Source organism: Heterodontus francisci, unplaced genomic scaffold (assembly GCF_036365525.1).
Source record: "Heterodontus francisci isolate sHetFra1 unplaced genomic scaffold, sHetFra1.hap1 HAP1_SCAFFOLD_879, whole genome shotgun sequence".
Lineage (NCBI taxonomy): Eukaryota > Metazoa > Chordata > Chondrichthyes > Heterodontiformes > Heterodontidae > Heterodontus > Heterodontus francisci.
In genome coordinates this window covers 58480-83365 of record NW_027141200.1, presented here as the reverse complement: position 1 = coordinate 83365, position 24886 = coordinate 58480, and the positions used below count along the sequence as shown (strand labels likewise).

Here is a 24886-nt window from a genome sequence, read left to right as displayed (position 1 = left end):
GCCGCCAATTTCTGATTTCTGCCCTCTCACCCTCCTGCTTGTAGATGAGGGTGATGATGCCTTTCCTCATGGATTCTGACATGCTGCCGGCCAGGAGCGTACTCTCGTACACTTCCAGCAGGTCTGGGCTGACCCAGTACCACAGGGCCGAATACAACTCAACTGGTAAGCCGTCGCTTCCGGGAGTTTTCTTCATCTCAAAAGACTTGATGGCCTTTGTCAGCTTGTCCAGAGTTAGCGGTTTGTCCAGATTCTCCTGCATGCTGTCATCTAAGACCTCTGTGATAGATGACAGGAAGGACTGGGAGGACGTGCTGTCCATAGACTTCACGTCTTACAGCCCAGCATTCAAGGATTTGCTAATCCTTAGGATGTCGGACTGCGAATTTGTGACCGAGCCATCCTCTTCCTTCAAGCTGCTGATCACAGAGCTCTCTCTGTGTACCTTTTGGAAGAAGAAACGCGAGCACGTCTCATCCTGCTCAATGGAGCAGACTCTGGATCGGAGGATGATCTTGGAGGCGTCCGTGGCAAAGAGCGAGGCCTGCTGGCTCTTCACCTCTTGGAAGTCCTCCTTGACCTCAACCCCCATCGACTGCAGCCAGAGCAGATTTTGCATTCTTTTCTGCAGTGCGGACATTTCCCTCTGTCTCTCTCACCCTCTGAACACCTTTGGAGATAAAGAACCTCTTGATGTTCTCCTTGATCACTTCCCACCAGTTCACCGGATACTCAAAGAGGGTCTCACTGTTCTCCAACTTTTTTAATCTCTTTTGAGTTCCTCAATGTTCTCTGGGGTTAGCAGTGTAGCATTGAGCTTCCATGTCCCCCTGCCAACCCGCTGGTCATCCTGTAAGTGACAGTCAACCAGTAAGAGGCAGTGGTCGGAGAAGAACACCGGCTTGACGTCGGTGGATCTGACCGTGAAAGCAGGGGACACATACAGGAAGTCAATCCTGGAACGGGCAGACCCGTCCGATCTTGACCAGGTGTATCTACGCTGCTCTCTGTCTGCAGGTTTGCTGAAGACATTGTGCAGTTTGGCATTTTATACTGTTTCCTTTAAGAATCTGGGCGGAGCGTCCAGTTTTCTGTCGTCACTGCCAGATCGTCCAGCTGCATCAATGATGCAGTTGAAGTCACCTCCAAGAATGATCGGCCTGGATGTCGCCAGCAGCAGTGTGAGTTGCTGGAGGATGGTCAGCCACTCGCTGTATTGGACCGGGGCATATACGTTGCTTAACTGGAGCGGAGCATTGTTGTACATTACATCTGCTACGAGAAGGCGACCGCCCACCAGCATCTTAACTTCAGAGATGGTTAAGTTGCCTTCCCGCAGCAGAATCCCCAGGCCGGAGGAACAGGAACCATTTCCTCTGGACCAGATCGATGACCCATGGGATCACCATCGTGACCATTGCCTGGAAGTGCTGCGGTGCAGGATTCCACACTCCTGACGAAACAGTACGCCAGCTTTGACCTTTGCGAAGTCATCCAAGGTTGAAACACATCACGTGGTGGATTTAACACAATGCATGTTAATCGAAGCAATCTTTATATCCACTATAAAGTTGGGTGTTGCTTCCCACACCAGGTGTCCTTGCTAGTCCCGGTCCTTGAGTATGTTCCTGCATACCCATAGTGTACGCAAGCTGTTTCACATTCGTTGAGCCCAGAAACCCCTCATGGTTATTCATGAGGGTTTTGTTCCACTGGGGTGACATCGGCGGGTGGGGGGTCGGGTCTTGTCGGCAGCAAGGCTTGGGTTGTCCTCTATTGTTGGTGTCTTTCCCCTCGGTCCCTCCTCGAAGACATCACTGTTCCTGACTTCCCGGAGCTGGAGCTGGAGTGCGCAGGACACTTCGCTGCTCTCGGTCTCCCGGAGCTGGGGTGCACTGAGCATCTCCTTGGGTTCCATGCTTTTGGTTTGGGGTGCGCTGGGCGTGTCACATCTTCCAGTGCCCCGGAGCTGGTGGGCTTTATCTTCCAGCTCCTTTGAGTTCTGCTGCTTCTTTTGGAGGTGCCATCGTTCCGGCCCTTCCTCGTCCAGTGAGGAGGAGCTGCTGTAGTCTGTCTCAGACGGTAGCCTCCTCTTGCCACTGGTTTGGGTGGTGACCTGTTCTCTTTTTGGAGGTTTTTTCTTTGTGGTCTTCCTTTGTACCACCTGCCACTGACCTGTTTGTCCATCTGCTACCTCCTCCTCCATTAATTCTGTCTGTGGAGGAGGAGTTTCCAGGCACGGAGTAGGTGTTGGGTCACTGGTTGCAGCTGCCTCCCCTTTCTTCTCTTTCTCAGATAGACTTTCATCGCTGTGGGGAGGATTGCTTGTTTCCCTCCCAGCACCAGACATGTTCACCGTTCCTTAACCCGGTCTTTCCTTGATCCTTGCTGCCTGAGCATAACTGAGGCAGCGTTTGGGCAGGTTTTGTAGAGGCGGCCTGCCCCACCTCACATGTTGCAGTACTTACAATGATTACAGTCCTTGGTCTGATGGCCTTCCTTCTTGCAGTTCTTGCAGACGACTGTGCTGCAGTTAGCTGCCACGTGACCAGATTTGCCGCAGGTACGACAAACTCTGGGCTGCTCCGCATAGACCATGAAGCCTCGACTTCCCCCGAAAGCGAAGCTGGAGGGAGGATGGATGATGGCTCCGTTGGCATCGACCTTCAAGGTCACCTTGACCTGCCGCTAGCTGGTCCAAATCCAAATGGGTCCTTGACATCAGTGCTGCCGCCGGCCACCTCAACATACCTGGTGAGGAAGGTGAGTACATCCACGACAGGAACATGGGGGTTGTAGAGGTGGCTTCTCACCACCCGGTCACGTGGCGATGGCAGTGTGAAGAGCGGCTCCACTGTGAGGATTGACAGCGGCGCCTGGTTTCCCTTCTCCTTGAACACCTTCAGGAACTTGATGCATCCGCCATGTTCTTGGACGTCACGTCAAAATATCCACTGCTGGGGAAGTCCTGCAGGCAGAAGATGTTTACAGCTTGGAATCCACAGCAATCAATAAGGATTTTCTTCATGAAGAAGATACGATCAACCAGTGCGTCTCCATCATTATCCTTCACTACCACCCGAACGATGTTACACACTCCCTGGCCTGAAGTTACAGAATAGGTTACAGCCATTTTACTCAAAAACTTACCTGAGACAGGATCATGGTCTCTCCCCTGCTCCTCTTCCAGACATTTCCACAATCTTACAAATACTTTCACAAAGAGTGAGGAATTCCTCCCGCACTTCCCTGCTTTACCTTCTGGAGGAATGCAGTCCGGCTACTTCTGATTGGTTACTGTCTGCTGAGTCTCATTGGCTGGTTCATGTCACCAATCAGGTAGCTGCTATTTCGCCGATCATCAAAGGGCAATGAGAAAATGGGGCGGAGATTGACAGTGGCAAATTGTCAGAGCTGAAATCCATTCACAAATTTGAAAAGCCCGCAAAAATATTTGTGAAACAAGGAACAGCTGAAATATAATAAATAATATGGTCTAAAGAGTAAAATGTATTTCACTCTCTCCTTATATTGTGTTTCTCCTCATTGTCCGTCACAGATACCAGACTTACTTTCCTTCCGGGGGCGGAGCGGAGAGGAGTGGACCTGTGGGGAGAACGCCAAGAGCAGAACCAATAAATTGAGCCCTAGGATCGCGGCCCAGTCACTCACCTTCCGGGAGAGGACTGGACCTGTGGGGAGAACACCGAGAGTGGAGCCGATAAATTGAGCCCGAGGATCGTGGCCCAGTCACTCACCTTCCGGGAGTGGAGCGGACCTGTGCGGAGAACACCGAGAGTGGAGCCGATAAATTGAGCCTGAGGATCGCGGCCTAGTCACTCACCTTCCAGGTGAGAAGCGGAGAGCAGTCCAGGCACGCCGGAGTTTGAAAACAAAGGAGCTGTGATGTCACAGGAAGGCTGCAAGGTGATTGGTTGGTGAGTATCTGCTGTCAGGGAGTTACTCTAAATAGCTGGGTAAGTAACTAAAAGTAAAGGGAAAGGTCTACAGTTTTTTCAATAAAGGAGGTCGTGTTTTTTGGGGGAGAATCAAGGTCCCTAGTGTAAATAATTTAATTTTTGGGTAATTTAAGGGGATAAATTAAGGGTAAGTTATGGCAGGGCAGCTCATCAATGTGGAGTGATCCTCCTGTGCAATGTGGGAAGTCAGGGACACTTCAAGTATCCAGGACGAACACGTGTGCAGGAAGTGTCTCCAGCTGCAGCGACTCGAAATCCACGTTTCGGATCTGGAGCGGCGGCTGGAGATACTGTGGAGCATCCGCGAGGCTGAGATCATCATGGATAGCACGTATAGGGAGGTGGTCACATCGCAGGTAAAGACTGCTCAGGTAGAAAGGGAATGGGTCACCACCAGGCAGAGTAGAAGAACTAGGCAGGTAGTGAAGGAGTCCCCTGGATCCATCTACCTTTCTAACAGATTTTCCACTTTGAATACTATTGGGGGAGATAGCTTCTCAGGGGAATGCAGCAAGAACCAAGTCTGTGGCACCACAGGTTGATCAGCTGCACAGGAGGGGAGGAAAAGGAGTAGAAGAGCTGTGATAGGGGATTCTATCGTAAGAGGTACAGATAGGCATTTCTGTGGCTGCATACGTGACTCCAGGATGGTATGTTGCCTCCCTGGTGCATGGGTCAAGGATGTCACAGAGTGGCTGCAGGACAAGGGGGAGGGTGAACAGTCAGAGGTCATGGTACACATTGGCACCAATGACATAGGTAGAAAGAGGGATGAGGTCCTGCAACCAGAATTTAGGGAGCTAGATAGCAGATTAAAAAGCAGGACCTCAAAGGTTGTAATCTCTGGATTACTCCCAATGCCACATGCTAATGAGTATAGGAATAAGAGGGTAGAGCAGATGAATGCATGGCTGAGGATATGGTGCAGGAGGGAGGGCCTTAATTTCCTCGACCACTGGGTCTGTTTCTGGCAAAGGTGGGACCTATACAAGTTGGACGGGTTGCACCTGAACTGGAACGGGACCAACATACTTGCTGGGAGGTTTGCTAGTGCTGTTTTGGGGGGTAGGGGGGGTTGAAACTAATTTGGCAGGGGGGTCGGATACAGAGTGGAGGTACAGTAGGGGGTTAAACACAGTCAAATTTAAAAGAGAAACTGAGTCAGTCTGGAAGGCAGAGCAAATATAGACCTGTTACGGCACAAGTGAAAAATGCAAGGCTGGATTGCATCTATTTTAATGCAAGGAGTCTTACTAATAAGGCAGATGAATTGAGGGTGATGATTAGCGCATGGGATTATGATCTTATTCCTATCACAGAGACATGGTTGAGGGAGGAGCTGGACTGGCAGCTCAGTATTCCAGGGTACAGAATCTACAGGCAAGACAGGTGAGGGAGTAAAAGAGGAGGTGGCATTGCACTGTTGATCAAGGAGTCAATTACTGCAGTAAGGAAGGATGATATCTTAGAAATTCCTCAAATGAGGCCATATGGGTAGAACTTAAAAACAAAAAGGGGACAATCACTTGGCTCGGAGTGTACTCCAGGCCTCTAAACAGACAGGAAGAGATAGAGGAGAAAATATGTAGGCAAATCTCAGAGAGGTGGAAGAATCTTCTTCTTCTTTGGCCTCCTTGTCTCGAGAGACAATGGGTAAGCACCTGGAGGTGGTCAGTGGTTTGTGAAGCAGCACCTGGAGTGGCTATAAAGGCCAATTCTAGAGTGATAGACTCTTCCACAGGTGCTGCAGATAAAATTGGTTGTCAGGGCTGTTACACAGTTGGCTCTCCCCTTGCGCTTCTGTCTTTTTTCCTGCCAACTGCGAAGTCTCTTCGACTCGCCACATTTCAGCCCCACCTTTATGGCTGCCCGCCAGCTCTGGCGATCACTGGCAACTGACTCCCACGACTTGTGATCAATGTCACAGGACTTCATATCGCGTTTGCGGACGTCTTTTAAGCGGAGACATGGACAGCTGGTGGGTCTGATACCAGTGATGAGCTCGCTGTACAATGTGTCCTTGGGGATCCTGCCATCTTCCATGTGGCTCACATGGCCAAGCCATCTCAACTGCCACTGGCTCACTAGGGTGTATATGCTGGGGATGTGTTGGAGATACGGTCCTGCCACCTGATGCCAAGGATTCTCCGGAGGCTGCGAAGATGGAATGAATTGAGACTTCGCTCTTGGCTGACATACGTTGTCCAGGCCTCGCTGCCATAGAGCAAGATACTGAGGACACAGGCTTGATACATTCGGACTTTTGTGTTCCGTGTCAGTGCGCCATTTTCCCACACTCTCTTGGCCAGTCTGGACATAGCAGTGGAAGCCTTTCCCATGCACTTGTTGATTTCTGCATCGAGAGACAGGTTACTAGTGATAGTTGAGCCTAGGTAGGTGAACTCTTGAACCACTTCCAGAGCGTGGTCGCCGATATTTATGGATGGAGCATTTCTGACGTCCTGCCCATGATGTTCTTTTTCGTGAGGCTGATGGTTGGGCCATATTCGTTGCAGGCAGCCGCAAACCTGTCGATGAGACTCTGCAGCCACTCTTCAGTGTGAGATATTAATGCAGCATCGTCAGCAAAGAGGAGTTCCCTGATGAGGACTTTCCGTACTTAGGTCTTCGCTCTTAGACGGGCAACCTGCCACTTGATCTTGTGTGGAGGAAAATTCCTTCTTCTGAAGGGTTGAACTCATGTGAGAGCAGCAGGGAGAAGAAGATCCCAAACAATGTAGGTGCGAGAACACAGCCCTGTTTCATGCCACTCAGGATAGGAAAGGGGTCTGATAAGGTGCCGTTATGCTAAATTGTGCCTTTCATACTGTTATGGAATGAGGTGATGATACTTAGAAGCTTTGGTGGACATCCAATCTTTTCTAGTAGTCTGAAGAGATCACGTCTGCTGACGAGGTCAAAGGCTTTGGTGAGATCTATGAAAGCAACGGAGAGGGGCATCTGTTGTTCACGGCATTTCTCCTGTAGCTGGTGAAAGGAGAACAGCATGTCAATGTTGGATCTCTCTGCTCGAAAGCTACACTGTGCCTCAGGGTAGACACGCTCAGCCAGCTTCTGGAGCCCGTTTAAAGCGACTCGAGTGAAGACTTTCCCCACTATCCTGAACAGGGAGATTCCACGGTAATTGTTGCAGTCACCACGGTCACCCTTGTTCTTATAGAGGGTGATGATATTGCCATCGCGCATGTCCTGTGGTACTGCTCCCTCGTCCCAGCACAGGCAAAGCAGTTCGTAGAGTGCTGGAAGTATAGCAGGCTTGGTACTCTTGATTATTTCAGGGTAATGCTGTGCTTCCCAGGTGCTTTTCTGCTGGCTAGAGAATGAATGGCATCACTGAGTTCCGATTTTGTTGGCTGTACGTCCAGCTCATCCATGACTGGCAGAGACTGGACTGCATTGAGTGCATACCACACACTGCACACCACACACATCCTTGTCCACTCAACACAGTATTAGACTGGCAGTAAAGTAAGCTTGTCTGCAGCTTGCTGTGAAATGGCATGAGACTGACATCTCTTGGTGTGAAATAGAACTGCAAGAGGGAAATTGATTGATAATAAAAAGCTCGGTGGGAATGTAAGCTGTGAGGGGTTTACAAAGGGCCGGATTTGATTTGGTTCACTCCCCGCGAGATTCCGGCCCTGCTCCAATTCTGGTCTTTTGAGCATCGCTGATTTTTATCGCTCCACCGCTGGCAGCTGTGCCATCAGCTGTCCAGGCCCGAAGCCTGAGATTTCCCTCCCTGAACTCTCCGCCTCTCGACCTCGCTTCCCTCCTTTAAAACACTCATGGAAGCCTACTTCTGTGACCAAGCTTTTGGCCATCTGCTCTAATACGGTCTTGTGTGGCTTGGGGTCCAATTTAGCTTTCCGACACTCCTGTGAAGTGCCATGGGACGCTGTATTACGTTAAAGGTGCTCTATAAATTTACACACAAGCTGTTGTTGTTTTTGGTCTGGAATGTATTGCCTGAGAGAATGGTGGAAGGAGACTCAATCGTAAGGTTGAAAAGGGAATTTTGATAAATAGTTGAAAGGAAATGAAAGAGCTGCCACAGGCACGATGGGCCGCCCTGGTTGTAGATGTCGTCGTCATCCTTCCTTCTATGTGAGATGATGGACTTGCAGCAAATCCATTGGTGATGGGATAGTTTCCCATGGTGCACTTTGTCCGATAGCTGAAGAGGTCAATCTGTGAGAGGCAGGTTCTTCCACAAGTGCCACATATGAGGTGGGATTATCAGGTGTCGCTGTTTTCCATGTTGGCACCTGCTGTCAAGTTGCTGTCGTCACTGATTGTCATGGTGACGCACACACCAGTCCAGGGGTAATATCACCATTTCCCTCTGTTGTTGGCCAGTGTCTCCCATGTGTGAAAATCGATGTTTCGGGCCTTCATGTCCTGCTTGCAGGCATCCTTGAAGTGGGGCTTTGGGCATCCAACTGGTCTTCTGTCTCCGGCGCCCTCCCCTTGGGAATGTGTCATCTTCCATCCTGCGAATGTGCCTGAGCCAGCAAAGTCACCTCTGCTTGACGAGTGTGAGCATACTCGGGAGATTTGCTTTTGAAAGCATTGTTACATTTGTGATTTTGTCCAGTGTTTATTTGCGCAGTGTCTCACTGTCTTTTGCACAACTGCCTTCGCTAATTTCAAGTCATATAATGTTCTGGCTGCTGGTTTCATGTTGTGCGTCAGGTCGGTTCTGCTTTTTGCTTCAATAACAGATGTCATCTCTGCTGAGTAGGTGGGGAAGAGACAGTTGCCCACCTCCTTCTGGAATGTGTCTTTGCAAAGCAGGTGTGGAAAGAGATGCAGCGGTTTTTGTTGAGGTCCATCCCAAGCAGCTCTGTAACACAGGAGTCTGTGCTCTACGGGCTGTTCCCTGGGACGCACACTGAGACAAACATCAACTGCTGCTGGAGGGCCATCAATTCGGTGAAAGACACTCTTTGGTCTGTCCTAAACTTGCTGGTCTTCCAGCGCAAAAAGTTGTCCACGACCGATTGTTGCAGACTGGCACATTCCAAGGTCCAGGACTAGGTGCTGAGGGACACACTAAAGCTTGGGGTAGCCGCTGCAAAGGCCTAATGGGGAAAGACCATTGTGTAAGTTCCTCGCGCCATAGTGAACTAAGGAACTGGACCCATGGGAAACCCCTCAGGCTGTATACACCAAATATGGTTTTGCTGTAAAATGTACATGGCAGGTATAATGGAATGGAAGGGTTGTGAGGAAACTCACTCCTCTATTAAAGAAAACTGATTTATTTCACACTTTTTGAAATGTCATAGAGTCAAGAACAAAGAACAAAGAACAAAGATAATTACAGCACAGGAACAGGCCCTTCGGCCCTCCAAGCCTGCGCCGATCCAGATCCTCTCTCTAAACATGTCGCCTATTTTCTAAGCTTCTGTATCTCTTTTCTTCCTGCCCATTCATGTATCTGTCTAGATACATCTTAAAAGACTCCATCGTGCCCGCATCTACCACCTCCGCTGGCAATGCGTTCCAGGTGCCCACCACCCTCTGCGTAAAGAACTTTCCACGCATATCCCCCCTAAACTTTTCCCCTTTCACTTTGAACTCGTGTCCTCTAGTAATTGAAACCCCCACTCTGGGAAAAAGCCTCTTGCTATCCACCCTGTCTATACCTCTCATGATTTTGTACACCTCAATCAGGTCCCCCCTCAACCTCCGTCTTTCTAATGAAAATAATCCTAATCTGCTCAACCTCTCTTCATAGCTAGCGCCCTCCATACCAGGCAACATCCTGGTGAACCTCCTCTGCACCCTCTCCAAAGCATCCACATCCTTTTGATAATGTGGCGACCAGAACTGTACGCAGTATTTCAAATGTGGCCGAACCAAAGTCCGATACAACTGTAACATGACCTGCCAACTCTTGTACTCAATGCCCCGTCCGATGAAGGAAAGCATGCCGTATGCCTTCTTGACCACTCTATTTACCTGCGTTGCCACCTTCAGGGAACAGTGGACCTGAACACCCAAATCTCTCTGGACATCAATTTTCCCCAGGACTTTTCCATTTACTGTATAGTTCACTCTTGAATTGGATCTTCCAAAATGCATCACCTCGCATTTGCCCTGATTGAACTCCATCTGCCATTTCTCTGCCCAACTCTCCAATCTATCTATATTCTGCTGTATTCTCTGACAGTCCCCTTCACTATCTGCTACTCCACCAATCTTAGTGTCGTCTGCAAATTTGCTAATCAGTCCACCTATACTTTCCTCCAAATCATTAATGTATATCACAAACAACAGTGGTCCCAGCACGGATCCCTGTGGAACACCACTGGTCACACGTCTCCATTTTGAGAAACTCCCTTCTACTGCTACTCTCTGTCTCCTGTTGCCCAGCCAGTTCTTTATCCATCTAGCTAGTACACCTTGGACCCCAAGCGCCTTCACTTTCTCCATCAGCCTGCCATGGGGAACCTTATCAAACGCCTTACTGAAGTCCATGTATATGACATCGACAGCCCTTCCCTCATCAATCAACTTTGTCACTTCCTCAAAGAATTCTATTAAGTTGGTAAGACATGACCTTCCCTGCACAAAACCATGTTGCCTATCACTGATGAGCCCATTTTCTTCCAAATGGGAATAGATCCTATCCCTCAGTATCTTCTCCAGCAGCTTCCCTACCACTGACGTCAGGCTCACCGGTCTATAATTACCTGGATTATCCCTGCTACCCTTCTTAAACAAGGGGACAACATTAGCAATTCTCCAGTCCTCCGGGACCTCACCCGTGTTTAAGGATGCTGCAAAGATATCTGTTAAGGCCCCAGCTATTTCCTCTCTCGCTTCCCTCAGTAACCTGGGATAGATCCCATCCGGACCTGGGGACTTGTCCACCTTAATGCCCTTTAGAATACCCAACACTTCGTCCCTCCTTATGCCGACTTGACCTAGAGTAATCAAACATCTGTTCCTAACCTCAACATCCGTCATGTCCCTCTCCTCGGTGAATACCGATGCAAAGTACTCGTTTAGAATCTCACCCATTTTCTCTGAGTCCAAGCATAACATTCCTCCTTTGTCCTTTAGTGGGCCAATCCTTTCTCTAGTTACCCTCTTTCTCCTTATATATGAATAAAAAGCTTTGGGATTTTCCTTAACCCTGTTTGCAAAAGATATTTCATGACCCCTTTTAGCCCTCTTAATTCCTCGTTTCAGATTGGTCCTACATTCCCGATATTCTTTCAAAGCTTCGTCTTTCATCAGCCGCCTAGACCTTATGTATGCTTCCTTTTTCCTCTTAGCTAGTCTCACAATTTCACCTGTCATCCATGGTTCCCTAATCTTGCCATTTCTATCCCTCATTTTCACAGGAACATGTCTCTCCTGCACGCTAATCAACCTCTCTTTAAAAGCCTCCCACATATCACATGTGGATTTACCTTCAAACAGCTGCTCCCAATCTACATTTCCCAGCTCCTGCCGAATTTTGGTGCAGTTGGCCTTCCCCCAATTTAGCACTCTCCCTTTTGGACCACTCTCGTCTTTGTCCATGAGTATTTTAAAGCTTACGGAATTGTGATCACTATTCCCAAAGTAGTCCCCTACTGAAACTTCAACAACCTGGCCGGGCTCATTCCCCAACACCAGGTCCAGTATGGCCCCTTCCCGAGTTGGACTATTTACATACTGCTCTAGAAAACCCTCCTGGATGCTCCTTACAAATTCTGCTCCATCTGGACCTCTAACACTAAGCGAATCCCAGTCAATGTTGGGAAAATTAAAATCTCCTATCACCACCACCCTGTTGCTCCTACATCTTTCCATAATCTGTTTACATATTTGTACCTCTATCTCACGCTCGCTGTTGGGAGGCCTGTAGTACAGCCCCAACATTGTTACCGCACCCTTCCTATTTCTGAGTTCTGTCCATATTGCCTCACTGCTCGAGTCCTCCATAGTGCCCTCCTTCAGCACAGCTGTGATATCCTCTTTGACCAGTAATGCAACTCCTCCACCCCTTTTACCTCCCTCTCTATCCCGCCTGATGCATCGATATCCTGGGATATTTAGTTGCCAATCATGCCCTTCCCTCAACCAAGTCTCAGTAATAGCAATAACATCATACTCCCAGGTACTAATCCAAGCCCTAAGTTCATCTGCCTTACCTACTACACTTCTTGCATTAAAACAAATGCACCTCAGACCACCAGTCCCTTTATATTCATCATCTGCTCCCTGCCTGCTCTTCCCCTTAGTCACACTGACTTCATTATCTAGTTCCTTACAGGCTTTTGTTACTACCTCCTTACTGTCAACTGACCTCAATTGGTTCCCATCCCCCTGCCACATTAGTTTAAACCCTCCCCAACAGCGTTAGCAAAAGTCATGGAGAGATACAGCACTAAAACAGGCCCTTTGGCCCACCGAGTCTGTGCTGACCACCAACCACCCATTTACACTAATCCTACATTAATCCCATATTCCCTACCACATCCCCACCTTCCCTCAATTCTGAGACCAGCTACCTACACTCGGGGCAATGTACAATGGCCAATTTACCTATCAACCTGCAAGTCTTTGGCTGTGGGAGGAAACCAGAGCACCCGGCGGAAACCCACGAGGTCACAGGGAGAACTTGCAAACTCCACACAGGCAGTACCCAGAACTGAACCCGGGTCGCTGGAGCTGTGAGGCTGCAGTGTTTTTTTCCAGATTTTTATGAATAAAGTATATTTTGGAAAAACAAAATTCTTAATGAAGTAGGCGCAGTCGATGGGTGCACCTCCTTCACTATCTTTCACCGCCACCCTAACGGTGTTACGCACCCCCTGGCCTGGATCTCTGGTGTTGGTTGCAGCCATTTTTACTTGACGTTTTCCTGGGACAAGTACTAAATCCTCAACTGACAGGGAAACCACCACCACGGTAGATCTATAATCCCAAAGGGCGGAATGCCCTAAATACGGTGCTGAAACCACCTCCCACCCCCAAAAAAACACAAAAACAGCACCTGCATTATCAAACGCCACTGATCACGGTCTCTCCCCTGCCAGCTAAGTCCAAGCATTGAGGTGGAGAAGTTCGTACTTGGAGCTGCGAAGAAACGAGCAGGAGTGTTTATAGCAAAAAATATTTGGGAGCAGAAACACTGTCCAGCAACAGCTAGTAAATTCTATTTTTGATTCATATAATCAGGGGTGAGTGCAAAAGCAGACCCCCAACTATCACAAATTCTGCAGTTGAGTATCCCACATTTGAAGACATCGCAGGCATCAGCAAACCCACAGTACAATAGGTTAGCCTCATCCTGGGAGAACTTTTTTCTTTATTTCCAAAATATACTTTATTCATAAAAATCTGTAAAAATTACATTCCCAAACAGTTTAAAACAGCATCAAGTCAAAAAATACAAACAGTGCAAAGGTGATCAGTTTCCTTCTATACAATCATGAGTTGCCTCACAACTCTTCCATTTCATTGTCATTTTACATTTACAGCACACAGAATTTTCCCGATACAGTTCGAGGGGTTTCCCATGGATCCAGCCCCTCAGTTCAGCTTGGTGGGGGGACCTTACACTGTGGCCTTTCCCCATTGAGCCTTTGCTGCGGCTGCCCCAAGCTTAAGTGCATCCCTCAGCACGTAGTCCTGGACCTTGAAACGTGCCAGTCTGCAACATTCCGTCACAGACAACTCTTTGCACTGGAAGACCAGCAAGTTTCTGGCAAACCAAAAGGCATCTCCCGCTGAATTGATAGTCCTCCAAGCAGTTGATGTTTGTATCTGTGTGCGTCCCTGGGAACAGTCTATCGAGCACAGACTCCTGTGTTATCAAGCTGCTTGGAATAAACCATGACAAAAACCACTGTATTGCTTTGAACTTTTTTTTTTATTTTCAAAATATACTTTATTCATAAAAATCTGCAAAAATTACATTGCCAAACAGTTTCAACCAGCACCAAAAAATACAAACATTGCAAGGGAGATCAGTTTCCTTCCATACTATCATGAGTTTCTTCACAACCCTTCCATTTCACTATTGTTATGCCAATTACAGTTTCACATTTACAGCAAAAGAAAATATCAACAAAACAGTTCAACGGGTTTCCCATGGATCCAACCCCTCAGTTCAGCTTGGTGGGAGGAACCTTACTTTTTTTTTATTTCCAAAATATACTTTATTCATAAAAATCTGTAAAAATTACATTGCCAAACAGTTTCCAAACAGCACCAAAAAATACAAACATTGCAAGGGAGATCAGTTTCCTTCAATACTGTCATGAGTTTCTTCCCAACCCTTCTGTTTCACAATTGTCATGTCAATTACAGCTTTACATTGACAGCAATTGAGAATATTAACGATACAGTTCGAGGGGTTTCCCATTGATCCAGCCCTTCAGTCCAGCTTGGTGGGGGAACCTTACACTGTGGCCTTTCCCCATTGAGCCTTTGCTGCGGCTGCCCCAAGCTTCAGTGCGTCCCTCAGCACGGAGTCCTGGACCTTGGAATGTGCCAGTCTGCAACATTCGGTGGTGGACAACTCTTTGCACTGGAAGACCAGCGAGTTTCGGGCAGACCAAAGGGCGTCTTTCACCGAATTGATAGTCCTCCAGCAGCAGTTGATGTTTGTCTCGGTGTGCGTCCCTGGGAACAGCCCGTAGAGCACAGACTCCTGTGTTACAGAGCTGCTTGGGATGAACCTTGACAAAAACCACTGCATCTCTTTCCACACCTGCTTTGCAAAGGCACATTCCAGGAGGAGGTGGGCGACCGTCTCTTCCCCATCACAGCCAACGCGGGGGCATTGTGCGGAGGGGCGAGACTTCGGGTGTGCATGAAGGATCTGACGGGGAGGGCCCTTCTCACCACCAGCCAAGCTACGTCTTGGTGCTTGTTTGAAAGTTCTGGTGATGAGGCATTCCGCCAAATGACTTTGACGGTCTGCTCGGGGAACCATCCGACATGATCCACCGTTTCCTTTTCCCGTAGGGCCTTGAGGACATTCCGTGCAGAACACTGCCTGATGGATCGGTGGTCAAAAGTGTTTTCCCGCAGAAACTGCTCCACGAAGGATAGGTGGTACGGCACCGCCCAACTGCATGGAGCGTTCCGCGGCAATGTGACCAGGCCCATCCTTCGCAACACCGGGGACAGATAGAACCTCAGCACGTAGTGACACTTGGAGTTTGCGTACTGGGGATCTACACACAGCTTGATGCAGCCGCACACGAAGGCGGTCATCAGGATGAGGGCCACGTTGGGTACATTTTTCCCGCCCTTGTCCAGAGATTTGAACATCGTGTCCCTCCGGACCCGGTCCATTTCCCTGCTGCTGGAGGACCATCAATTTGGTGATAGACACTCTTTGGTCTGCACGAAATCTGCTGGTCTTGCAGCGCAAAAAGTTGTCCACGACCGAGTTTTGCAGACTGGCACATTCCAAGGTCCAGGACTACATGCTGAGGGACGCACTTTTATTAAGGTTGTTAAGATAAAGGTTCTTTCTCTTCAAAGGTGATCAGATGGCGAGAGAGAGACAGAGGGAAATGTCCCGACTCCAGAAAAGAATGCAAAATCTGCTCTGGCTGCAGTCGATGGGAGTCGAGGTCAAGGAGGACTTCCAGGAGGTGAAGAACCAGCAGGCCTCGCTCTTTGCCACGGAGGCCTCCAAGATCATCTTCCGGTCCAGAATCCTCTCCATTGAGCAGGATGAGACGTGCTCACGTTTCTTCTTCCAAAATGTACACAGAGAGAGCTCTGTTATCAGCAGCTTGAAGGAACAGGATGGCTCAGTAACGTCTTTGCAATCCAACACAGCGGCACAGTGGCGCAGTGGTTAGCACCTCAACCTCACAGCTCCAGTGACCCGGGTTCAATTCTGGAGACTGCCTGTGTGGAGTTTGCAAGTTCTCCCTGTGTCTGCGTGGGTTTTCTCCGGGTGCTCCGGTTTCCTGCCAAAAGACTTGCAGGTTGGTAGATAAATTGGCCATTATAAATTGCCCCTAGTATAGGTAGGTGGTAGGGAAATATAGGAACAGGTGAGGATATGGTCGGAATATGGGATTAGTATAAATGGGTGGTTGATGGTCGGCACAGACTCGGTGGGCCGAAGGGCCTGTTTCAGTGCTGTATCTCTAAAAAAATATTAAGGATCAGCAAATCCTTTAATGCTGGGCTGTGTGACGCGAAGCCCACAGACAGCACGGCTTCCCAGTTCTTCCTGTCATCTATCACAGAGGTCTTGGATGACAGCAGGAGGGAGAGACTGGACAAGCCGCTAACTCTGGACGAGCTGACAAAGGCCATCAGGTCCATCGAGACGAGTACATCTCCCGGAAGCGACGGCTTACCGGTTGAGTTGTATTCGGCCCTGTGGGACTGGGTCGGCCCAGACCTGCTGGAAGTATACGAGAGTATGCTCCTGGCCGGCAGCATGTCAGAATCCACGAGGAAAGGCGTCATCACCCTCATCTACAAGCGGAAGGGGGTGAGGGCGGAAATCAGAAATTGGCGGCCCATCTCACTGCTTAATGTAGATTACAAGATTCTGTCCAAAGTCATCGCCAGTCGAGTCAAGTCTGCTCTGGAGCAGGTGATTCACCCTGACCAGGCCTGCACTGTACTCAGCAGGAAGCTCTCTGATAGTCTCACACTACTCAGGGATATGGACATCTGCCTCATCAGCTTGGACCAGGAGAAGATTTTTGACGGGATATTGCACACATTCATGATGGACGTGCTCTCCAAAATGGGGTTTGGGGAGGGAATCTGCAATTGGATCCAACTGCTCTACACAAACATCAGTAATGCAGTCTCAATCAATGGGTGGGAATCATAAAGTTTCCTGATCCAATCTGGAGTCAGACAGGGCTGTCCTCTCTCCCCTGTCTTGTCTGATTGCTGTATCGAACCTTTTGCAGAGTCCATTAGGAAGGATGCAGGCATAAGAGGGGTGACAATCCCAGTCAGTGGACGCACTCAGGTAAAAGCCTCCCTGTACATGGACAATGTTGCTGTCTTCTGCTCGGATCCATCATCCCCTCGCAGACAGATGAGCATCTGCGACCAGTTCGAACCAAAGTCAACTATGGCAAGAGTGAGGCCATGTTCTTTGGGAACCGGGCCGACCGATCCTTTGTCCCCTTCACCATCAGGTCAGACTACCTGAAGGTACTGGGGATACGGTTCGGAAGGGCCGGGGCCTGCTCCAAAACCTGGAAGGAGCGAGTGACCAGGGTGCACAATAAACTGAGTGTGTGCGAGCAGCGATCTCTCTCCATTGTGGGAAAGAAAATGGTCATCAGGTGCGAGGCACTCTCGTTGTTGCTGTACGTGGCGCAGGTCTGGCCCATACCCCACTCCTGCACTGTGGCAGTCACCCGAGCCATTTTCCGCTTTATCTGGAGATCTAAAATGGACCAGGGCGGGAGGGACACGATGTTCAAACCTCTGGACAAGGGCGGGAAAAATGTACCCAACGTCGCCTGCATCCTGATGACCACCTTCGTGTGCAGCTGCACCAAGCTGTGTGTAGAGCCCCAGTACACAAACACCAAGTGTCACTATGTGCTGAGGTTTTATCTGTCCCCGGTGTTGCGAAGGATGGGGCTGGTCACATTGCTGCGGATCGCTTCATCCAGTTGGACTGTGCCGTACCAGCTATCCTTCGTGGGAATGTTTCTGAGGGAAAACAGCTTTGACCACCAATCCATCAGGCAGTGGTCTGCACGGAATGTCCTCAAGGCCCTACGGGAAAAGGAGATGGTGGATCCGGTCGGATGGTTCCCTGAGCAGACTGCCAAAGTCATTTGGCAGAATGCCTCATCACCAGAACTTTCAAACAAGCACCAAGATGTAGCTTGGCTGGTGGCAAGAAGAGCCCTTCCTGTCAGATCCTTCCTGCATGCCCGAAGTCTCGCCCCCTCCACATGCGGCCCTCGAGGTGGCTGCGGTGGGGAAGAGGCAGTTGCCCACCTCCTTCTGGAATGTGTCTTTGCAAAGCAGGTGTGGAAAGAGATGCAGTGGCTTTTGTCGAGGTTCATCCCAAGCAGCTCTGTAACACAGGAGTCTGTGCTCTACGGGCTGTTCCCAGGGATGCACACCGAGATAAACATTAACTGCTTCTGGAGGACCATCAATTTGGTGATAGACACTCTTTGGTCTGCCCGAAACCTGCTGGTCTTGCAGCGCAAAGAGTTGTCCACGACCGGGTTTTGCAGACTGGCACATTCCAAGGTCCAGGACTACGCGCTGAGGGATACACTAAAGCTTGGGGTAGCCACTGCAAAGGCTCAATGGGGAAAGACCACTGTGTAAGGTCCCCCCGCCATAGTGAACTGGGCAGCTGGACTCATTGGAAACCCTTGTGCTGTATACACCAGATATGGGTTTGCTGTAAAATGTCCATGTCAGGTAAAATGGAGTGGAATGGTTGTGAGGCAACTCACTCCTGTATTGAAGAAAACTGATCTCCTTTGCACTTTTTGGAATGTCAACTTGGTGCTGTTTTGAACTGTTGTATAATGCATTTTTTACAGATTTATATGAATAAAGCATATTTTTAGGAATAAAAACCTGGGGATTCATATGCATAGTTCTTTGAAGGTGGCAGGACACATTGAGAAAGTAGTTAGCAAAGCATATGGGATCTTGGGTTTCATAAATAGAGGTACTGAGCACAAAAGTAGGGAAGTTATGCTGAACCTGTATAAATTTCTAGTTGGGCCGCAACCAGAGAATTGCATCCAGTTCTGGTCAACACACTTTTGGAGGGATGTGAGTGTCCTTGAGAGGGTGGAGGAGATTTAACAGAATGGTTCCAGACATGAGGGATTTTAGCTTTAAGGTTAGGTTGGAGAAGCTGGGGTTGTTCTCCTTGCAGCAAAGGAGATTGAGGGGAGATTTGATAGACATGTACAAGATTATAATAAATATGACAGGTTTAGATAACTTTCAGGGCGATGGGGATAGAGCGGGGGAATGGGACTGAATGGATTGATTTACATGGGCTTGAAGGCAAAATGACTTCCTGTACTGTAGTGACTCCAGGACTCAATGACTCTCTCTCCTTCTCTCTCTCTCTCTCTCTCTCTCTCTGTCTATCGCTTTACCTCTCTCTGCCTCTCTCTCTCTATCTGTCTTTAGCTGGTCCTCTAACTTTCTATTGCACTCTCTCTCTTTTTTTTTCACTCTCTCTCTCTCCATTACACACATATTTGTCAATCACATGTCAAAGAAGGAAGCGTAATGAAGGAATGGCTGCGCCCTTGAAAATGTTTCCAGCAGAATAGTTAAATGTTTAAAGTTTCTGTAGGGGGTTTGACCTGAGATGGTGAGACACAAGGATGTGAGGTTATTAAAGTCTTCACCAAATGTAATAGGGAATAATTTTCTTCACTGGTGAACCCAAAGGAACAAATATGGCACAAGAATGAGAAAAGTCAGAGGATTGAGAAACATCCAATGGTTCTTCACATATTCAAGTCAGCAGACCCACAGAAAAACAGTAGGTTGAGAGTTCAGATCCAGTGATAGACTGGACAAATATCGAGCCAGTGCTTTTTTCTTTATAAACCTGACATCTGTCCACTTGGCTATTGCACCTCGTCTCGATGTATCTGATAATACTGATACTATTTGTATTCCACAGTTGCTTTGAAATCACAGGCAATATAAATGGATTGGGAATGTCAATGGTCAGGAACCATTAATGGATTGGGAAAGTCAATGGACTGGAAAATATCAGTGGATTGGGAAATTCTATAGACTGAGTTATTTCAATGGATTGGGACAGTTCAGTACATTGTGAAACATCAATGGATTAGGAAACAGGAATTAAAGGGACAGATGGAGTTCAACCTGGAAAAGTGTGAAGTGATTCATTTTGGAAGGTCGAATTTGAATGCAGAATACAGGCTTAAAGACAGGATGCTTGGGAGTGTGGAGGAACAGAGGGATCTTGGGGTCCATGTCCATAGATCGCTCAAAGTTGCCACCCAAGTTGATAGGGTTGTTAAGAAGGCGTATGGTGTGTTGGCTTTCATTAACAGGGGGATTGAGTTTAAGAGCCGCGAGGTTATGCTGCAGCTCTATAAAGCCCTGGTTAGACCACACTTGGAATATTGTGTTCAGTTCTGGTCGCCTCATTATAGGAAGGATGTGGAAGCTTTAGAGAGGGTGCAGAGGAGATTTACCAGGATGCTGCCTGGACTGGAGGGTATGTTTTACGAAGAAAGGTTGAGGGTGCTAGGGCTTTTCTCATTGGAACGAAGAAGGATGAGAGGTGACTTGATAGAGGGGTACAAGATGATGAGAGGCATAGATAGAGTGGATAGCCAGAGACTTTTTCCCAGGGCAGAAAGGGCTATCACCAGGGGGCATAATTTTAAGGTGATGGTGGAAGGTTTCGGGGAGATGTCAGAGGTAGGTTCTTTACACAGAGAGTGGTGGGTGCGTGGAATGCACTGCCAGCGGTGGTAGTGGAAGCAGATACATTAGGGACATTTAAGCAACTCTTGGATAGGTACATGGATGATAGTAGAATGAAGGGTATGTAGGTAGTTTGATCTTCGAGTAGGTTAAAGGTTCGGCACAACATCGTGGGCCGACGGGCCTGTACTGTGCTTCACTGTTCTATGTTCTATGTTCCAGATGAAAGGATTGCATTAATCAATGGATTAGAATGTGGAGAGGCAGGAGAAAATGATGCCATTTTAAGTAGGGGGCCGGGGGTTAGTAGAAACAGACCAGGGCTATTTTACTCTCTATCTCATTCCTTTCTTCTATCTGGCTCATTATCACATCCTCTCTCTCTCAGAGCGGTGGGAATCAATGGAACCCACACTTGTTGCTCAGGTTGTTTGGTTCCGGGAAAATACAAGGTCCACATCAGATTGACAGGAAAGATAAATGTGATTCAGAGCCAATCATTTTCCTTTTGGTGATGTGTGCTCAGCCTTGTTATTTCAGCAAAGGCAGCAGGAAATGCAAATCCTGAAGAGTTTTGATAGAGTGAAGAAGGAGAAAGTGTTGCCAGTGACAGAAGGGTCAGTAACCAGAGGAAACACATTTAAAGTAATTGACAAAAGAATTAGCGTTGTGATGAGTTGATTGTTTTTTCAGCAGTGTGTTGTTCTGGTCTGGAATGCAACCCTGAAAGGTCAGTGGAAGCAGATTCAATGGGAACTCTAAATGGAATTGTATATATACCTGACATGGAAAATATAACAGGGCAATGGGGGAAAGGACAGGAGTGTGGGATGTGGGATTAATAGAATAGCTCTGTTAAATATCAAGCAAATGCACAGTAATAAAGTTCAGTGCTCGGACCTCAGATATTTTCACTCTATCAATGGCAGAGAAGGCTCAAGGGACCATGTGGCTACTCCTCATGTTCTTCCCAGTGTCCAGGATAAAGTGTAACATCACACTGATTTCCAGATGGCTGAAACAAATGCAACAGACATCTATTCTGGAAACATCACATTTAAAGTGAGAAACTAATTATGAGGCATGTACGGGGATTGAACCCGTGATCTTCAGTTTACAAGACTGACGCCCTACCACTTGGCCACCATGCCTTTTGTTAATGAACACCTGAGACTCCAGAGGAGGATTTGTGATTCTTTTTCAATTTGGTTGAAACAGCATCGAGAAACATGCACAGAAATAAAGAGGGATTGTGGAATGGGTAACAGATCAGCCTCATTTCCATCATCAGCATCATGAAATCTTCATTCAGACATTCCATTCCCATCCTCAGCTTTTCTCACATCTGTACAATAATATAAGAGTGGACATTGGGTTGTTACTGGGCAGATTATATAAATAGACTATGTGCATCATCACAGGAAGTGATGTAATATAATCTGTACGGCACCTCATGGAGAGTTGTGGATGAAACCTTCAATGCAAGATGTGCAGAGTAAACTCAGGTTATTTTAACCGTCAGATTCTTATAAATTGTGTACTAAGCCTTGACAGATATCAGAACATTATATGGGGGCCGCAGTAAACCAAAGCGAAGATGGAGAAATCTTTGCCTGTACCTTTGAAAAGGTCACTGGACTGAACCAAGCCGAGGAGTGGCCGAGATGTTTCCAGAACTTTGCAAGGTATTGTACTGCATCGGGTCTCGTGCAGAAGCCAGACATGGAGCAGGTCAGTACGCTATTGTCTGCAATGGAGGGAGTGTGCAGGCAACATCCTCATGAAGAACAGAAGGCTACGTGTGAAGAAGTTATTAAGACACTCAAGACCTATTTTAATTGAGGAAAAAAATGTCATCGTGGAGCCAAAGTTAAAACGCTGCATTTGCTGACAACGCAACCACCAGGTGACGCTGTACTAGCACATGCGCAAATGCAGCCTCTTCCACTGAAACGTCACTGTCTGTGACATTCAGGCAGCTGCCAGGATTAAAGATGGAGCTACTCAATTTATCACAGAAAACAACTTCGACCTAAAAATCCCCTCAAAGGTTGCCATCGCCGCCTCCATCCCACCCTCAACAGTCCCCCGCTCCCTCTTGCGCATTCGCCAGTTATACAGTACCAAGTCATCTTAATTCACCTAAAGTGAATTAGTTTCGGAGCAGTGACTGTCATTTCATAAGCAAATATGGCACAGTGGCACAGTGGCGTGCACTGTAGCCTCACAGCTCCAGCCACCCGGGTTCAATTCTGGGTACTGCCTGTGTGGAGTTTGCAAGTTCTCCCTGTGTCTGCATGGGTTTTCTCTGGGTGCTCCGGTTTCCTCCCACAAGCCAAAAGGCTTGCAGGTTGGTAGGTAAATTGGCCATTATAAATTGCCCCCAGTATAGGTAGGTGGTAGGGAAATGATGGGATGTGGAAGGAATATGGGATTAGTGTAGGATTAGTATAAATGGGTGTTTGATGGTCGGCACAGACTCGGTGGGCCGAAGGGCCTGTTTCATTGCTGTATCTCTAAAAAAAAATATCTACACAAAGGACACGTTTTGGTTGATACTCGGAGAACGTTGCGCTGTTTGAAGTCTCATTAGAAGGACAGCACCTCTGACAGTGCTGCACACCCTCTGTAATTCAGTGAGGTTTCATAGAGTCGTAGAGTTATACAGCACAGAAACAGGCCCTTCGGCCATCATGTCCGTGCCAGCCATCAAGTACCTATCTATTCTCATTCCATTTTCCAGCACGTGGCCGTAGCCTTGTATTCTGTGGCGTTTTGAGTGGTCATCTAGATACTTCTTAAATGTTGTGAGGGTTCCTGCCTCTACCACTCCTTCAGGCAATGTGTTCCAGATTCCAACCACCCTCGAGGTGAAACATTTTTTCCTCAAATCCCCTCTAAACAGTGCCATCCCATTCTCCGGACGATCATTCCCCGTTTCCCCCCATCCCACTCTCTGACTGCTCACTCCCCGCTTCACCCACCACCACCCCCATCCTGCTCTCTGGCCGCTCACACTCAAGGCCATGGGCTCTGCCGCTTCCCTCCTCTCGGCCACTCGCTCCAACATTGCCCCATCACCCCTCGAGGCTCGCCTTGCTTTATCGGGTGGTGCGGTGAAGAATGATCGAATGTTGGAGCGAGAGGCCGAGAGGAGGGAAGCAGCATGGCTTCGAGCTAGTGTCTGGAGGGACGTGGGGGGGAAGCGGGGCGTGAGTGGACTGAGAGAGGGCAGTGCGGGGGTGGGGGGGTAGCAAGTGGCCGGAGGGCGGGGGAGCGGGGTAGCAAGGAGCGGGCAGCGAGCGGCCTGGAGTGAGTGGCCGAGTGGGGGGAGAGAGTTTTCCCGCACATGCGCCACTTTGTCCTGGAAGACGTAGGCTGAGCATGCACAGCATCTCAGAGCGCAGGAGACTGTTTGTGCATGTGCGAGCTTGGAGCGCTCTGATGACGTCGGCTGGCTGCTGCATTGTCAGGAATCACTTTGAATTTAATAAGCATACAAAACAGAAAGGGGAGAGTATTCATTCATTTATCAATGACTTGTACAATCTCACGGAGGATTGTGAATACAGCAACTTAAGAGAAGAGCTGAATGGAGACAGGATTATGTTCGGGGTATTAGACAACACCCTTTCAGATCATCTGCAGTCCAGGGCTGATCTCACATTAATGAAAGAGTTTCAATTGAGCAGACAAACAGAGGTTAGAAAGTTTAACCAATCCGTTGTCCGAGGGGACAGGGAGAGTCTGATCTCGAGAGTTGCAGACTCAATTGAATTTGTTAAGAAAGCAAAAGGAAAAATTAGTGGTAAAAGACAAGAAAGACGGGAAGAGCATCTAGTGGTAGCTGCAACCAATTGCAGTAGGTGTGGCCGAGAGAGACACAAGTGGGAAAACTGCCTCGCCAAAGAAGCTGAGTGTTTTTCCTGCAGAAAGATGGGACACTTTCAGTCAATGTGTGGCAGTAAAATACCAGCGGTGAATATAATTAAAGGAAGATCCCGAGAGAGAAAAAACATTAATGAAGTACAGGATATCCAAAGTGTGGAAATACATTTCTCAGGTGAAATCCAGGAAACAAAGTGAGAGTTGCTGGACGACAGAAATTCTGAAATATTTTAAGACAGAGGTAGATAGATTCTTGATAAACAAGGGGGTGAAAGGTTATCGGGGGCAGGTGAGAATGTGGAGTTGAGGTTGCAATCAGATCAGTCATGATCTTATTGAATGGTGGAGCAGACTCGAGGGGCCGAGTGGTCTACTCCTGCTCCTAATTGGTATGTTTGTATGTCAGAAAACATGTTCTAGATACAATGAGAACTATCATTTGTTTGGAAATGGATTTGAAACCCCTTTTATCAAAAGGTTATTGAGCTTTAATTTTTCTACAATTAACAGGCAAATCCTTGTGGAGTTGAGATTGACAGAAACAATGGGCTGGATTCTCTAGATCCCTCGACGTCAAGATC

The 24886-nt window shown here is 48.1% G+C and overlaps 1 non-coding gene across 1 annotated transcript; it reads right to left on the bottom strand.

Moving 5' to 3' along the window:
- Positions 1–21496: 21496 nt before the first annotated feature.
- trnat-ugu (transfer RNA threonine (anticodon UGU)) lies at positions 21497–21568 on the bottom strand. The gene has a single exon. It is a non-coding gene; the product is annotated as a tRNA-Thr (tRNA).
- Positions 21569–24886: the final 3318 nt, after the last annotated feature.